Source organism: Sturnira hondurensis, unplaced genomic scaffold (assembly GCF_014824575.4).
Source record: "Sturnira hondurensis isolate 20B ecotype Veracruz unplaced genomic scaffold, ASM1482457v3 Scaffold0022017, whole genome shotgun sequence".
Classification (NCBI taxonomy): Eukaryota; Metazoa; Chordata; class Mammalia; order Chiroptera; family Phyllostomidae; genus Sturnira; species Sturnira hondurensis.
The window spans coordinates 764,846-782,557 of record NW_028094648.1 but is presented as its reverse complement, the minus strand read 5'-3'; the positions used below and the strand labels follow the sequence as shown (position 1 = coordinate 782,557).

General features: G+C 37.3%; 1 protein-coding gene and 1 pseudogene across 10 annotated transcripts in view; one reads left to right on the top strand and one right to left on the bottom strand.

The window, feature by feature from the left end:
• Positions 1 to 17,712, top strand: part of ADGRL3 (adhesion G protein-coupled receptor L3) — a 761,742-nt gene that overhangs the window by 332,910 nt on the left and 411,120 nt on the right. The gene's annotated exons all lie outside the window — the stretch shown is intronic.
• On the bottom strand, positions 14,708 to 15,300 carry LOC118978587 (60S ribosomal protein L29-like; annotated as a pseudogene).

Genomic DNA, 17,712 nt, shown 5'->3' with positions numbered 1-17,712 from the left:
ACACAAACAAACACAAGGGGGCTGCCAAAATGAGGAGACAGAGAAACATGGCCCAAATGAAAGGACAGATCAAAACTCCAGAAAAAGAACTAAAGAAAATGGAGATAAATAATCTATCGGATGGAGAGTTTAAAACACTGGTCATAAGGAGGTTCAAGGAACTTCGTGGGGACATCAACAGCATAAAAAATAGCCACTCAGAAACTAAGTTTACACTGATTGAAATAAGAACAATTTACAGGGAAATGAGTAGAATGGATTATGCCAAGAATAAAATCAATGATTTGAAACATCAGGGAGAAAAAAAACAACCAATCAAAACAATTAGAGCAGAAAATAATCCTTCAAAATGAGGATAGTATAAGCAGCCTCTGGGACAACTTTAAGCATTCCAACATTATTATCATAGGCGTTCCAGAAAGAAAGAAAAAAGAAGGAGCAAGAAGCTGGAAATCTATTTGAAAAAATAAAGAAAACTTTCTTAATTTGGTGAAGGAAATAGACATGCAAGTCCAAAAAGCACAGAGTGTCCCAAACAACATGGATGCCAAAAGACCCACTCTAAAACACATCATAATGAAAATACCGAAGATCAAGATACAAAGAATCTTAAAAACAGCAAGGGCAAAGCAGTTAGTTACCTATAAGGAAATTCCCCAAAGAGTGCCAGCTGATTTCTAAAAGAAACTTTGCAGGCTGGAGGGGATTAGCAAGAAAGTATTAAAGTCATGAAAAGTAGAGACCTATAGCCAAGATGGCTCTGCTCAGCAAAGATAGCATTTAGAACTGAAGGGCAGATAAAGAGGTTCCCAGACAAGAAAAAACTAAAGGAGATCATCATCACCAAACTATTATTATGTAAAATGTTAAAGGGACTCATTTAAGAAAAAGAAGATCAAAACTTGTAACCATGGCAATAAATATGTACCTATCAACAACTGTATGTAAAAAAAAAAAGTAAACAAGAACAGAGACAGAATTATGAATACGGAGAATGTATTGATGGTTGCTAGATGGAAGGGGAGAGTAGGGAAATGGTTGAAGATGTGAGGGAATTAAGAAGTACAAACAGGTAGTTACAGAATAGCCATGATGACATACAGTTTAGGAGATGGAACAGCCAAAGAACTTATAGGCATGACTCATGGACATGACAAATGGTGTGGAGATTGCCCCAGTGAGTAGGGGGTGCTGGGTGTAGGGAGGTAAAAGGGGGAAAAGTGACAAAATTGTAATAGCATAATCAACAAAAATATTTTTAAAAGATTTTATTTATTTATCTTTAGAGGGGAAGGGAAGGAGAGAGGGAGAGAAATATCAATGTATGGTTGCCTCTCATGCGTTCCTTACTGGGAACTGGCCTGCAACCCAGGCATGTGCCCTGACTGGGAATCGAACTGTGTTTTTTTGGTTCACAAGCCCACCCTCAATCCACTGAGCTACACCGGCCAGACTCAATAAAAAAAAAATAAAAAAAAAAATAAAATCAAGCATCAGAACCTTAAAAAATAAATAAATAAACAAAAGCAGAAGGAGAATCTGCAACTTTAACTTCCCGAAGCAGAGTTGCAATCTCTGCCTTGATGTTTTCAGAGAACCACTAAAACAGTTAGCAAATTATACTGTTTCCATTTCTGTTTCCCAAAAATCAAAATATGGGCTACTCGTATTTGCATCTCTAGCACCTACTTCTGCACTTAGCATACAGCAGACAGAAACTCATGTTTGTGGACTAAATAAGAAGATGAATGATTATTCAAAAGCATAAAATAAAAAAATCAAAATTGGTGAGTTTTTGTGCAGCCATTTTAATATTGACAATTGAAGAAGATATGCAACATCTTCAGCATATTATTCTGTATTATTTCAAGAAGGTAAAAATGCAACTGGAACACACACAAAAAGATTTGTGCAGTGTATGGAGATGGTGCTATGATTGATCGAAAGTGTCAAAATTGGTTTGCGTAGTTTCTTGGTACTATTGACATTTTGGCCAAGTGATTTTTTTTGCTGTGGGGCTTTCTGATGCATTGGAAGGTGTGTAGCAGCACCCTTATCCCTTTTCCACGAGAAGCCAATAACAGAAGGTAGCCAACATACTGAAAATATCTAAATCAATAAAGTTTTGGTGAAAATAAAAAAAATGTGTCTTTTACTTTGTGGAAAAAAACATATTTTGGCCATCCCAATATTTTAGGATGAATTTTTGAATGCCTGACATTTCCATAGCTTTTTGCTAAATAAACCTGTATTAAGAAAGCCAGTGTGCTCTGCACGTTTCTCTCCATTTTGAAACACACTTACTGTTCCATTTCTGTTCCTTAGAAATTTAGAAATTAAAATCCATAAATCTCAGAAATGTTTAGTGTGTAAATACAAACTATCATTGAAGCTGACTTTGGAAATTAATATTAGCTGGGGGATCCTATTTCGTGACACACACACAGTATTTATACTTCTATTATGTTTGCTTGTTCTTGTCATATCATCTGTTGCAATTCTAAAAATCTCAGGCTTTCCACCTTTCAAAAATTTTTTTCTCATAAGATTGCCCTAACTCTATGTTAGTGTTTTAAATAAACTTAAAATTTATATCTAATCCTATGCTATTTTGGTACTGGTGCTGCAGGGTAATAAATCTTATCTGACAATAAATTGGAACTGAAATAGAAAGCCAAGACAGTGGAAGTCAGATATATCCATTTGGGCATGTGGTCCTTTCAACTTACTTAGATTTAGGGATCTGTTAATATTAATTGTGTTACTGCTAGAATAAGTCTTATTTCCCTTATTGGTTTGATTTTTATGGATTTCTAAACTGTGTTCTTGGCATTCATTTATTTCATTCATTCATTTATTCAATTATTTCTAGTTTACAGTTTTGTAGAGAATAGCATAAAAGTATATTGATTCTAGGAAAGGGCAAAGAGAGGATTTGGCCCCATTGAGCTACAGAAAGTTTATGAGTTTGCTAGGGCTGCAGGACCAAAGTACCATCACCTGGGTGGTTTAAACTACAGACATTTATACTTTCATTGTCTGGAGGCCAGAAGTTTGAGATCAAGGTTTCCACAGGGTGTTGGCTCCTTATAAGGGTTGTGAGGGAAGGATCTGTTTCAGGCCCCTGTCTCTCCTTGGCTCATTGAGAGCTGTCTTGTCCCTGTATCTCTTCATGGAATCTTCACTCTGTGTGTGTCTCTATGTCCAAATATCCTTTTATAGGGACACTATAAAAGGGACACTTGGATTAGGTTGTATCCTAATAACTTTATTTTAACTTAATTATCTTTGTAAAGATCCCATCTCCAAATAAGGTCATACTTGAAGAACTGAGGGTTAGGACTTTAACATAGGAATTTTGGCAGTGGACACACATCAACAAATAATAGGAAGGAAAATTTAAATTTCAACTAGCAGGGCTGTGTCTGCTGTTTGAATTAACTTTTTAAAAATATAAACCTTTTCTCTTGGTATCTGTTTTATATTAGAGGAGATTAACAAAATATGTTTTGGCATAGACTCAATACTTTTAATGTGTGTGATTGATGAAGCTAAGACATGTATGATTAATAAATAAAATTGAGTCAAATGTAACATGCACTTTTGAAAGTTTATGCAAGAAAGTTTGGGCTTACTTAAACAATATTTTAAATAATAGATTGAGTATAAAATTTGTACCACTTATACTCTCAGTAGCAACATGTGTGCCAATTTTATTTTTCTCTTTGTTATCATTTAAAAAGTAAGAAATATACTCCCTTCCTTCCTCTTTCCTTCCTTCCTCCTTCCTTCCTTCCTTCCTTCCTTCCTTCCTTCCTTCCTTCCTTCCTTCCTTCCTTCCTCCATTCCTCCTTCTATCCCTCCCTTTCTCCTGCCCTCCTGTTCTCTCTTTATTTCTTTCTTGGAACACTGATCTATTTTTATTCAACAAAACTTAAAACATCATTACTTAGATAACACGGAATTGCCAGTACTGTATCATCAATCACCCACTCAACTTGAAGAATATTATTAATCATTACTTCACTTCCTGTGTTTTATGATAAGGAAATAAATTCCTGACTTGTCAGAACCAGAATTTATAGAATAAAAACTCAACACACTTTACAATTTTTAAATGACGTGCACGTTCATCAGCTCTGTAATTTTTCCAATTAGGGAACTAAGTCTCTGAGAAGTTAAATAACATGGCAGTCATACAGCTGGTTTAGTGATAAAATAAATGTAAGAATGCTAGTTTAGACTTCCAGTCAAGATGGCGGCATAGGCAGACATGGCTCTCCTCTTCAAACAGCCACATTACAATTACAACTAAAATGTATTTAAACAACCATCACCCAGAACTGTCAGACATTGAGTTGAATGGTAATCTATCAATTATGGAATTAAAGAAACCACATCCATCCAGATTGGTACGATGGGCACAGAAACAGTATGGGCTAGTCTCTTGGATAAAAATTGGGAGGGATATCTGGGGAGTGAGGAGTCCCAACCCCACACCAGGCTCCCTGGCCCAGGGTTCCTGTGCCAGGAAGATAAGTCCCCACAACTTCTGGTTGCAAAAAAAAAGCAGGAATTGAGTCAGTGGAAGAAATGGCTGTAGCCCAAAGTAGTTCCTCTTAAGGAACCCACACACAGACTCAGTTACTCAGACTCACTCCTTCTGAGTTCTAGCGACAGGGTGGCAGCTTGAAGGGTACCAGTGGGAGAGGCTGAATACTGGCATTGGGGTGAGCAGAAGCCATTGTCCCTTTTAGAACCTTCTCCCTGCAGAGCCATGGGGCTGGCAGCTGGTGCCATACTTGAGATTCCCTGAACCTGGATAAAACTCTTTGATCTGCCTTGGAGAAGCACAGGGATTCTGCCCCACCCAAATTACAGGCCCACTCAAGCAGCTTTTCCATATGAATGGCTGATCTTGGTGCATCCCTCACAACTTCCTAAATCTTATCAAAAAGCAACATCTGGTCTCAGTGAACTCTAGGCTGGACACTAGTAGCAAGCAGATTACTTTCACAGCTTGGCTTCATCTAGGAATCTCCAAGACCAGCACAAGTAGCAGCCTTCTCAGATTGTTTTATAGCTGAGGGAGGGTGGCCCTGGGCAAAACACAAGGGGGGGGGCTGACCTTGGCCCACTTGGGAAACCTCAGTGCTAGCCCACTCATTGGACAACTACAGACCACTCCGGAGCACCACCTCCCTGGTCCTGCACAGCTGAGCCTCAACAGAGGGCAGAAGTGGGTGGTCAGTGGTAACAGCCAGTCCTTGCAGCCGACTGGCCTGGGTATAGCCTTCCCATTGATCTGCCAATAGCAATCAAGGCTCAACTACAAGAAGATGGTGTACTCAGCCCACACAAAGAAATGGCACACCTCAAGTACTCAGCTTGGATGATAAGAGAGGCTGTGCCACTGGATCCTACAGAACAACTGCATCATGAGGCCACACTACCAAGACACAGAATCAGAGCAACTCTATCTAATATATTGAAACAAACACAGAGAGGCTTTGAAAATGAGGAGACAATGAAACATGGCCCAAATGAAAGAACAGATCAAAACTCCAGCAAAAGAGCTAAATGGAGATAAGCCATCAATCTGATGCAGCGTTCAAAACACTGATTGTAAGAATGGTCAATGAACTTAGTGAGGTCCTCTGCAGCATAATAAAGATCTGGTCAGAAGTGAAAGAATTCACTAATTGAAGGGAACAATTTACAACAGTAGAATAGTTAAAGCCAATAATTAAATCAATGATTTGGAACATAAGAAAGAAAGAAAAAACAATCGATCGGAATAAAAAGAGAAAAGACATCAAAAAATGAGGTTAGTATAAGCAGCTTCTGAGACAAATTCAAGAGGTCCAACATCCACATCATAGGTGTGCCAGAAGGAGAAGAGAATGAGCAATAATTTGGAAATTGATTTGAATAAACAATGAAAGAAAACTTTCTTAATTTGGTGAAGGAAATAGGCATGCAAGTTCAGTAAGCACAGAGAGTCCCAATCAAGTTTGACCCAAAGAGGTCCACACCAAGACACATCCTATTTAAATGCCAAGGGCTAAAAATGAAGGGAGAATCTTAAAAGCAGCAAGATAAAAGCAGAGAGTTACCTACAAAGGAGTTACCATAAGACTACCAGCTGATTTCTGGGAAAAAAAAAAAAAAAAAACTTTTGCAAGAAAGAAGGGGCTGGCAAGATGTATTCAAAGTCATGAATGGCAAGGACCCACCTCCTAGATTACTGTAGCCAGCAAAGCTCTTTTAGAATCTAAGGGCAGATAAAGTGCTTCCCAGACAATGTAAAACTAAAGGAATTCATCATCACCAAGCCATTATTACCTGAAATGTTAAAGGGACTTATTTAAGAAAAGGAAGAATATCAAAACTCTATACATTAAAATGACAACACATTCACAGTTATCACCAACTGAATCTAAAAAGCAAAACCAAAAACAAACTATGCAAACAACCAGAACAAGAACAGGATCCTATAAATGGAGATCATTTGGAGGGTTATTAGCTGGGAGAGGGAAGGAGGAAAAAGGGGGCATGGTACAGGGATCAAGAAGCAGACTTGGTAGGAACAAAGCTGACAGGGGGATGTTAAGAATTGTGTAAGAAAGGGAGAAGCCAAAGAACTTACACACATGACCCATGGCCATGAACTAAAGGGAGAGGAATTGCTATAGGGAGGGAGGTTACCAGGGGCAGAGGGCGAAGGGAAAAAAAAATGGGACAACTGTAAAGCATAATCAATAAAATATACTCAAATAACCTGTTAAAACAAAGAATACTGGTTTAACTACTGCAGTGATTTCTAAATCAGTTCAAGCAAGGTCAGTGTCAAGGGGATAGTTTAGGGGCCTTCAGGTAACCTTCACTAATCTTCATCACCTCCAAATAACTCTAGATATAAGGAACAACATACTGAAGGAGATACAGACACCAGTAGGAGAGATAGGCAGAGTGTCTGCAATCTTCAGACTATTCAAGTCACAACTTAATTTGGACTGCTATTATAGCAAGTGGCCGGTCATTAGGAAGAAGACAATGTATTAAAGTTTGAAGACATGACCCCCTCTGTCTTCCCACTATCTAATGCGGCAATCTATGCATTCCTCGGTTCCTTTTAGAACATCCACTGAATTCATTGATGTCTTTCGTACACTATTCTTGTTGGGGCAAGAAATAAATTAAGTTTAATTATCAATTTATTGTGGTTTTTCCACTTACCTGGTGTCATATTTTTCTCATTCCATTTTAATTTATCTTTTAATATACTCAATTATACTATTAGTGTATTATCTCTCTTTATCTGAATTTTCTTCTGTATTAGTGTATGATCTTACCATCTTTCATTTTTAATATTTTTCATGGCTCCACACCAAGTATCTACAAACATTTTAAAGGTTTTTTCAGCAACACATGGTCAAACAAGCAAACAAAGTAATAGTGGTAATAATTTCTAAAAATCTGTACAACATAGTAACCTTCAAAATATTTTCCTTTGAAACTTCTTTTCAAATCATACTAATAATTTGTAACTAAATTGGTTGTTTATCATTTGTGCTCCAAATTCAGGTTTTCCTTTCTTTTTATTTATTTATTTATTTATTTATTTACTTATTTATTTATCTTTAGAGGGGAAGGAGAGAGGGAGAGAAACATCAATGTATGGTTGCCTTTTGTGCGTCCCCTGCTGGGAGTTGGCCTGCAGGGAACTGGACTACAACCCAGGCATGTGCCCTGACTGGGAATCGAACCGCGATCCTCTGGTTCACAGGCCCGCGCTCAATCCACTGAGCTACACCAGCCAGGGCCTCAGGTTTTCCTTTCTTTCCCACTGTGCACAGGTGGCAAACACAAGTCCCACGGGCTGAATCCAGCCCTCCACCTTGTTTTATCCAGTCTGCCGCCTTGTTTCTACCAGGTGGCAGCACCGAGCTCTCACTTAACGGTTGAGGAATAGTTATATTTATAGAGTCCTAAAATTATATTTGGCCAGGATGATGTGGCCCCCAGTGAAAATGAGTTTGACACCCCCAGACCATGCTGTAGAACCAGTCCTTCATAAATGGAAACTATAGAAGAAAGTTGTTGTGTAATGATTGCTTATATTCATACTTGAGGCTCTGAGGAATTGAGAAATTATACCATGGTTTTACATACAAGTGAGGAAGTCAGAATTCTGTAACAAAGGATTTCTTTATGTCAGTCCCACTGTGATAAACTGAAACAAAGTCCATTAAATAAATATCTTAGATGGTTTGGGTTGCATGGTAGATACACTATAGATGAGGTGACTTTCAACAACAGAAATTTACTTCTTCTAGTTCTGGAGACTGGAAAGTCCAACATCAAGTTGCAGGCAGATCCATTGCTTGATGAAGGCCAGTGTTCTGGTTCATAGATGGCCATTGTTTTGCTGTGTTCTCACATGGTACAGGTTGGAAGTAATCTGTTTGTTGTCTTTTTTATAAGGCCACTAATCCTAATTATTAGGGTTATGCACCCATGACTTTATTATGTCTCCAAGGTCCCACGTCCAAATACCATCACATCAGGGGTTAAGTTTCAATATGTGGATTGTGGTGGGTAGTGGGGACACATGCTTTCAAGTCTAAAGCTTTAAAGTTAATGGTCTTTTTTAGTTTTCATTGTCATTGAAAGGTCTTCATTATCTGACATTGATTGTTAGTTACTTCATGATCCCCTTTACTTCATTTGCTTCTGTAAAGCATAACCATGGCTCTCTCTCTGCTTCTTTAACCCTTTCCATTTTTCTTCATGCTTCCTTCTATTTTTATCATTTCCCTTAAAATTGCTCTAATCCTTGGGATAATCCTTAGCTATCTTCTCTTCTCTAAAATAGTGTTTTTATCACAACATGAATTATGACTGGTGATGGAATTTTAAAATCAATTTAATGGGTTGAGACTAAAATTATTTTAGTAAAGCAGAATACAGTTCACCTTATAAGTGAGCTCTGCTGTTGTTTGGAGAATCTTTTGTTTCCATTTTGTGTGACTGAGTGTGTGAGTTGTGTTGAGATAAAGTTAAAATTGTGCGTACTACTATAGGGTCATGGTCAAAAAAGGTTCAGAAACACATCTGCCTAGATCACCTTCCTTGGAAATTAAAAACAAAAATAATAGCTTCATTTAGATATACTTCACATGCCATAAAATTTATCTTCCTAAAGTCTACAATTCAGTGGTTTTGTTATATTCACAGAATTGTCCAACCATCACCACAATCAAACATTTATAATATTTTCATCTTCTCCTAGAGAAATTGTGTGCCTGTTAGCAATCACTCAGCATTTTCCTTCAAACTCCCAGGTCCTCAGCAACCACTAATCTACTGTCTGTCACTACAGATGCACCTATCTGGATATTTCATATAAATAGAATAATCCATTGTGTTGTATTTTGTGATTGGTTCTCTGTACTTTGCATAGTGTTTTCAAGGTTCATGTAAGTTATAGCATGTATCTGTATGTCAGTATTTTAGTTTAATTTTTCTCTTAAGGTGCAAGTCACATTTAATACATTCACAATGATGTGAAGCTATTACACATATCAAGTTCTAAAACATTTGTGTCATCTACTTTATTTCTTTTTATAGCCGAAAGATACTCCACTGTATGAATATACCACATTTTGTTTATCCACTTCTCAGTTGGTAGACATTTGGTCATTTCCATTCTTGGCTCTTCTGAATATTGCTGCTATGAATATTTAATACAAGTCTTGTTGGCAATCTGTTTTAACTCACAGACTTCGTATTTCATTTTTAATTCAGATAACCATCATTTATATTTTCTTGACTTTGTATATGTGCTTGAGATTTACAGGCTAATTGTTATTGAGCTTTTTGTATGTAAAGACATAACTAAAATTGACTTTATCTTTGTCTTTCTCCCCACCAACTTAAGTACCCCTGACAGTTCTTTTTTCTGCTGCTGATACATCCACCACTCTCCACTTTGTTATCTTCCTATCTTTCTTCCCACATCCTGAGAGGACACAAAATTTCAACTAATTTCCACAAGCCTCTTAGAGCTTCACTGTCTATTATCTTCACTAATATCGCTATTTCCTTTTTTCTGGGTGATTAACATTATTATCTGGTTAATCTTTTTACTGTATTTCCCCTAAATTTTCTCAAGTCCATGTTGTTCATCTCAGGAAGATTATTTTTTCTATTGTGCGGTTATATCCAAACTGAGACTCCACTCAAAGATAGCAATGCCTCCTATCTGAAACACCTCCCTATCCCTCGTAGTCTGTGTGCCCTGAGCCCTTGCCTGTCTGAGGCAGTGCTTTCAGCTGACGCCTGAGGCACTCACCCTGGCCTGCATTACTTGTACTGCAATGTTGTGGTTGGGCCTGCCCTTGTGGTTCTTTTAGGATCTCAGGGTTCACTTCAGCAACAACCATCAAGAAACTTTGAGGAAAAGGAGTGATTAGTCTTGGGTGCTGGAGGGGACACAACACTCTCATGAGCCAAACAAGGAAACTGTGGGTAGAGAGAGAGTATGGAGTAGGGTTCTGTCTTTATTAGGGTTTCAGAATGGGTGTTTAGGGTTTTGTAGGATCATTCTTTATTGGCTAATTTAAAGTGCAAGTGGAAATCAGGCCTCCGGAAGGGAGAAAGAGGGTCCCTCAAGCATTGGGTTATCTAAGTTGCCCTGGGATTTCTGAAGGACAGATATTAGGTAGGAGTGTCTAGTTCCCTATTTGGTTGTTTTGCTAATAGCTGTGTTACATAGCTGTGGCAGTGTGCTTATTGAAGATGATATCTTATGAAATGGATGCCTTGGCAATCAAAAGTTAAAGGTCAAGCATGTCACTATAATAAAAAATGTTAGAAATTCACACACACACACACACACACTCCATACCACTTACCAGTAATGGATCCACCATGAATTTATGGTTCATTTTCTGTGTCCCCAATGAGAAATTAAGATTCATTAGAGTTGATTTTCTTTTTCTGTTAGTTTACTGCTATGCACCAGCCCTTTGCACTATGTGTAGGGAATCAATCATTATTTGTTGAATGAGGTAAAAATCAAACACAGTGCTCTCTTTAACATAATCTAAAATATATTTTCACTGGTGACATATATTGTCTTATATCATGCAGCAGTTGCTATAGCAAAACTAGACATGTTGCCATTTTCAGTCCTGGTTGGTGTGGCTCAATGGATTGAGCACCGGCCTGTGAACCAAAGGGTCCCTGGTTCAATTCCCAGTCAGGGCACATGCCTGGGTTGCAGGCCAGGTCCCCAGTAGGGGGTGTGTGAGAGGCAACCACACATTGGTGTTTCTCTCCCTCTCTCTGTCCCTTTCCCTCTGTCTTAAAATAAGTAAATGAATAATCTTAAAAAAAAAAACTAGACACGTTGCTGTTTCCTGACTAAGCCTATGTTTTCTCACCTCTATGTTTATTTTAATTTAAGCCAAATGGAGAAATGGGTGAGCATGGAAATGACTGGGCCAAGGGCTGTGGCACAGGATTATGAGAGAAGTTTGACCAAAGTGGGCCTGAGCCAAGGTTATTGCAGAAGATATCTTTAAGCAGTGAAGACATAAAAAAGACACAAGATGTGGTCTAAGAAATAGTATAAAATCTAATGAGATTTGTATTCAAGAAGAGACTGCAAACATAAGAAAATACATATGCTGGCAACGAGACAATTCAAGGGCTCAGATAGGAGGAATGTGGAGGTTTGGGGCAGCATGGAGGCAAATCGTAATTTTATTGGAATCTATGGGTACTTAGGACCCCCAGATAGCTCTCTGTACCTCTATCCATATCATTCCCTCTGTTCAGAATGGTTTTGTATATATTTTATATCTTTACTTTCAACCGTAGCAATATCAAAACATACTTGATATGCAACTTTGATTGACACTTATTATATACTTAACAAGTGATTTGCTTTCTTTGAAAGAGGTTTAAATTATCCTCATTTAATACAGAAAAACTGTTCCTTCAAGTTTAAGGAAGTTGCTCATGAATAAATAGCTTTTGGATGGGAACCATGATATTTATATTCAGTACATTCATGTTCATCTCCTGGAGAAAAAAGCTTACTTCTTGGCATATAATAAAATTCAACAGCTGTTTGTTGAGTGAATGATTGAGTAGATAAATAAATAAATTGTATTAACTTACAAATAATAAGAGGTTCACATCAAATGATTTTTCCCAAATGAACTGCTTGAGTATTTAAAAAAAAATTAATAATACCTGTTAGAGAGTTTTTAAAAATTCTTTTGGCCTGTTTTAAATTCATTTTCTTGGCAAAACTTGCTTTAATAGATTTACTGTTATGGTAAATAAGCCCATAAACTATAGAGAATATTATAATCATGCAATTCATCAATTTTTTAAGTGTAAATATTATTTCAGTAGGCTAACAATTCCTCTACAGAAACTGATTGGGGAACTCTAAGTACGGAAGGAACTTGAACTCTTAGTAAATTCTATCTGTGCAGAGTTACTCTTACTTGAGTCATTTTTTTTTCTGTTTCAGTGGAAGCCACCACTCATTCAGCTTCTCATGGCTTTCTATTTTGTTCTGTGAACCAATTTATAGCTCAGTGTCTTCTTAGATTTAGAAGTGAAATTCTTAGCTTACCCAGATGTTGTGATGTGGGAAAAGAAACAGTGTTATAAATGCATATAGTTTAGAAGAGCAATTTATGAGTCATTATGTATTATCTAAGAGACAACAGAGGATCCTATTTTAATACCTATGTTGAAAAATACATTTCCCAGTCCCTAGAAAATTTAAACTATGTGACTGGTGATTTAGCAGTGTGGTATTTCAAAATTCTATAAATTAAATAATAGACCAGCAACTTGTGATTAATACAAACTTCATTTACATCACAGTTTGTTTGCCCCATAAATGACAATGCATTAATGTGGGTCATATTAAATAAATACTGCAGAGACTTATAATTATTACAGATGTTTGTGTTCCATGTATTTTTAAGGTCCATTCTGTGATCTGACCTCACTTTTGAGACCACCCATGTAAAGAGATGCTTTTGGCACTTTGAATCCTTGAGCATCTTTATGTAAATGATCATCTTTTGCCAAGAGTTCAGATTTTTTTTCTGTGCCAAATTCTTGGACCATTTCTGAAGTAAGATTTATGGCTCCCCTGAGCAAAATCCTTTATATTCGTAATAAAATAGTTTTCTTCTAAATTGATATTAATGTAATATTAAATTGTGTCTGTAAAATAGTAATTGAGTGATTAATATTTTTCCATGAAGTTATGGACTAGGATCTGTTGTTTGGTAGAGACTTTGGACAAAGAACCTGTTCAATTAAAATTGGTAAACAGCCCTGCCTGGTGTAGCTCAGTGGACTGAGTGTGGGCCTGCAAACCAAAGGATCGAGGTTCGATTCCCAGTGAGGGCACATGCCTGGGTTGTGGGCCAGTTCCCAGAAGGGGACACATGAGAGGCAACCATACATTGATGTTTCTCTCCCTCTTTTCTTCCCTTCCTCTCTAAAGATAAATAAATAAAATCATACAGAACAGGCTGACAGGGACCAGAGGGGAGAGGGGAGGGAATCACAGGGGAAAAAGGGAAGGACTCACATGAACAAGTATAAAGGACACATGGACAATAACTAAGGTGGGGGGTGGAAATGGGAGGGAGGTGGGGAGCACTGGGGGGGGCAGGGCTGGGAATATAAGACAGAAAACTGTACTTGAACAATAATTAAATTAAAAAAATGGTAAACAAAAACTTAAAAAAATACTTCTAACTTGCATTCAACAAATATCTATAAAAAGCCTTCTAGCCCTGGCTGGTGTGGCTCAATGGAGTGAGTGCTGGCCTGTGAACCAAAGGGTTGTTGCATTGACTCCCTGTCAGGGCACATGCCTGGGTTGCAGACCAGATCCTCAGTAGGGGGCACTCAAAAGGCAACCACACATTGACATTTCTCTCTTTTTTTCTCCCTTACCCTCTCCCTAAAAATAAACAAAATATTTTTCAAAAGCCTACTAAACTGCATTCACTGTTTTATAAAATTAGACACTTGTAAAACTAACCAGAGAAAGCTTATTAACTGTGAATAATTGGACATTATGGACTTTATTATAAACTGATAGATGATTTTTTAAAACAACCTTTGATATCTCTTTCTTGAAAGAGTATGTGAGGGAAAAATATAAAATGTTGGCCAAACAGGGGTAGGACAAGAAAAATAAAGAATGCATATGATAATTTTTTAAATTATTAGGTTAAAATGAAATATTTTCATTCTCAAACCAAGTGGACTCTATCATTCAGCTTAAATATATTTTATTACTGAGGCATTTACTCATAACCAGTCACCTTGAAAGCGTATTTCATATCAAACTGAGATAAAGAGTATGGATTCATCAGACCTAAACCATCAGCAGTACTAAAACAAAAAACTTAAAATTTCACATTTTTTATGTAGCAACTCTGTGTGTGTTGTGTGTGTGTGTGAGAGAGAGAGAGATTTTATGACACCTTGAATATACTGATAACACAAGTGTAAATATAGGAAATAACTAGGTAGTAATTCCAGTAAGGTATATGTATAGAATCATCATTCATAATTATTTACTAACATGCAACTTTAGAATTCAATAATTACTTTGAAGATTTAGTTGGTTGTTTTGTTTTTATTTTTGTTTTTGACAGACAGACCCTGCCTCAGTTTTATTTGCACAAACACCACAGGAGGACCCCAGCCCTGGGGGCACACCAGTCCTTCTGTCCTCACATGGGCAGACAGAGGCCTCTACTGTGGAGCCTTTGCAGGGACCTGGGCACCTTTGGGAGCCTGAGCCTGAGCTGAAGCCTGAGTTACACAGCCCCAGCTGCATGTGCAGCCTGGGGCTTGGTTTGGGCCTTGGCGTTGGCCTTGGCTTGTGGCCATTATAGCTGGATACCCTTGATGATGCAAGCATGAGCATGTTTTCTGAGCTTGGAGTGAGCAATGTAAGCAAGTCCACTGAGCTTTCAGCTGCCACCCCTTGGGATCTTGGACTTTACCTCCTTGGGCTTGACCAGGGTCTTGATAGCCTCAGTGTGTGCGCTCATGTTCTTGGCATTGTTGGCCTACATCTCCCTCAGGCCCTTCTTGTTGTACTTCTTGGAAAAGCTCATGTTCCTCAGGATCTTGGGGTCTACCCCCTTGAGAGATTTGTATCTTTGTGATCAGGGTTTCTGGATGCCATTTTCGGGACTGGATATGCATGGTATGGTTCTTGGACTTGGTCATGAACCCTCCAAGTGCCTGGGACCAGAAGAGAACTGAAGATTTAGTTTTTAAATAGAGATGGCAAAGTGCCTCTGAACACACTGTGTAAATTCAGTGAACAAGGTAATTACAAAAAACAAACAAAACTTGCCTCAGATATTAAAAGAATACTACTTAGATAATAAGGAAAAATAGCCAAAGCAGTCAAGATTAAAAGCAAGGATCTAGGAAATACTAGTGGACTTCCAAGTGATAAAAATATGAAATTAGATGATAAGCGAGACATATTGAAAGTTCAGTCGGTCTGATGGGGTTGACAGGAGGATGTGTCACACCAGGAAGTCATTTTGGATTTAGGATTTCTAACGATCGGTTTGTTTTCTGCAGTCAAGCAAATTTCTAAGAGTTAAAGAGATTATTTTTTTAAAAAACAACCTTCAGTTTACTTTGTAATCCTGAGATGATAACTTGGAGACCTATTAAAATCTGCAAGATATCTATGCTGATGTAAACTCTTTAGAAATAGATTGGCAAACTCATATTAGAATACCTTAGTGTATCATTAATTATTAATATTAGAAGATCCCCCTATAATATTTATTAAAGGTAGTGTATATATATTTGTGGATGCTTTCTCAACAACATTTTTTTTCTATACCAGTTAAATCAAAGATCTGAAAATCTTTTTTACAAATGTCACTGTTTTTTCCTCATTTGTTTAGAAATTCTTGCAAAGTGATATGGTTTGATTAAACTGGGAAAAATAATGTACTTTATGGTTTCATCTACCTTGTTTTGGTGTGAATCACTGAAAGCCATTTGTGAATGTAATTATGCTTTGTGCTCTCCCCTTCAACAACTTATTGATTCAAGTTAATGTCTGTTTGTAATAACACATTTTCATTGTCTTCTACTAAGAGTTTGACTAAGACTTAATAAATGATTTTGAATAACATGAAGCACTATGAGATTTTAAACTTGTGTTTTGGTAGTTTAAAAAATACTCTTGTTAAAGTCATTTTGAACATTCCCAACTTTGGGGGATAATTCACAAATAGATATGTTGTTCAAGCTGTCATTTGGTGAAACTGTGCTATTTCTCTCATAGTGTCATATTTTGTTTTGTTTTCATTTTCCATCACAGTTCATATGGTCATTCTGAGGTTCTTTAATTATTGTGTATTTAATTATGTTTGAGGTTCACCCCATTTTATTGTAAAATCCATAAGGTCATGAGTCAATGTTCTATTGACCATTGAGGGCTGTGGGGCTAAAACAATAATACTACTTTTCCTCTCACCTTTGAAGTTCATTTAGGCAACCAAATTCACAAAGGCAGATTAACAGGAGAAAATCAAAATTTTCATACATGCACATGGGGCATTCATATAAGCATGGGAATTCTAAAGATATTGGAGCAACATTGGGCATATATGGCATTTTGGGCAAAGGCGGAAGGGGGATTAGATTTTAGAAATGAGAATGGGTGTTTTACAGGGAGTTGAGGACAAGGGGGACAGACATGGCAGGAAACCCAGAAACCAAGGGCACATTGGGGACTTACCTGAGATCCCTTTCTAAAGCCATCCTATTTATCATACCTAATTCAAATTACACTGTGGTGAGCATTCTAATATCTCCTTCCTGAAGGAGTTTTCTCTGTCTGAGTCAGTTGGACAAAAAGTGGGGAAGGAATGAAAGGTTCTTTCTGAGTCTTTTGTTTCTCAATAAACAAGTTAAAACCCATAAACCAAAAAAGGCAGCTTCAGGGTGGCAAACCTGGTTTTCTTCAATAACCACAACCTGGAAATATCTGGCACTTCCCTTGTGCTCAATTTATATGTGTTGAAAAAAAAATGAACTTAATCACTGATGTGAAGGATTTATATTGATCATTCAGGCATGTCAAAAGAGGCATTTCTCAACCACCACTTTGAAGATTAGTTTTTATTTCATAATTTATTTGTTTAATGATTGCAGGAGACATTGAGGTGGGTGTTTGGAACATTCATTTTAATCTATTTCGAGAAACCTGTTGTGTGGCCCTGCAAATGTATTATGTAGTTTCTATTAAATTTTATTGTAGGTGGAAGAATGTGTTTTACTAACCTCGATGGTGTATTTTGTGGTTGAACAGAACAAGTATAATTGAGGGCTGTGTGTGCTCTATGTCACTTCATAACTGTTTTCCTACATATATAAATAATCCTTGGCTTATCCTTTATCACCTGTTTCCTGTGATTTTTTTTAAATGTGGTTTTAGAAGTCATTTTATATGGCTTTAGAAACTTAAATGTGTGAGCTGCTTTTCTGCCTCTCAGAATATTTTTTGGTTTCTTTTATTGTTAGAGAGGAGATAAAACTCTATTCATGTGGGACTCTCCCAGGGCTGCCCCACAAAGCTGGAGAGAGGTGAGAGTTCACGCCCGCACT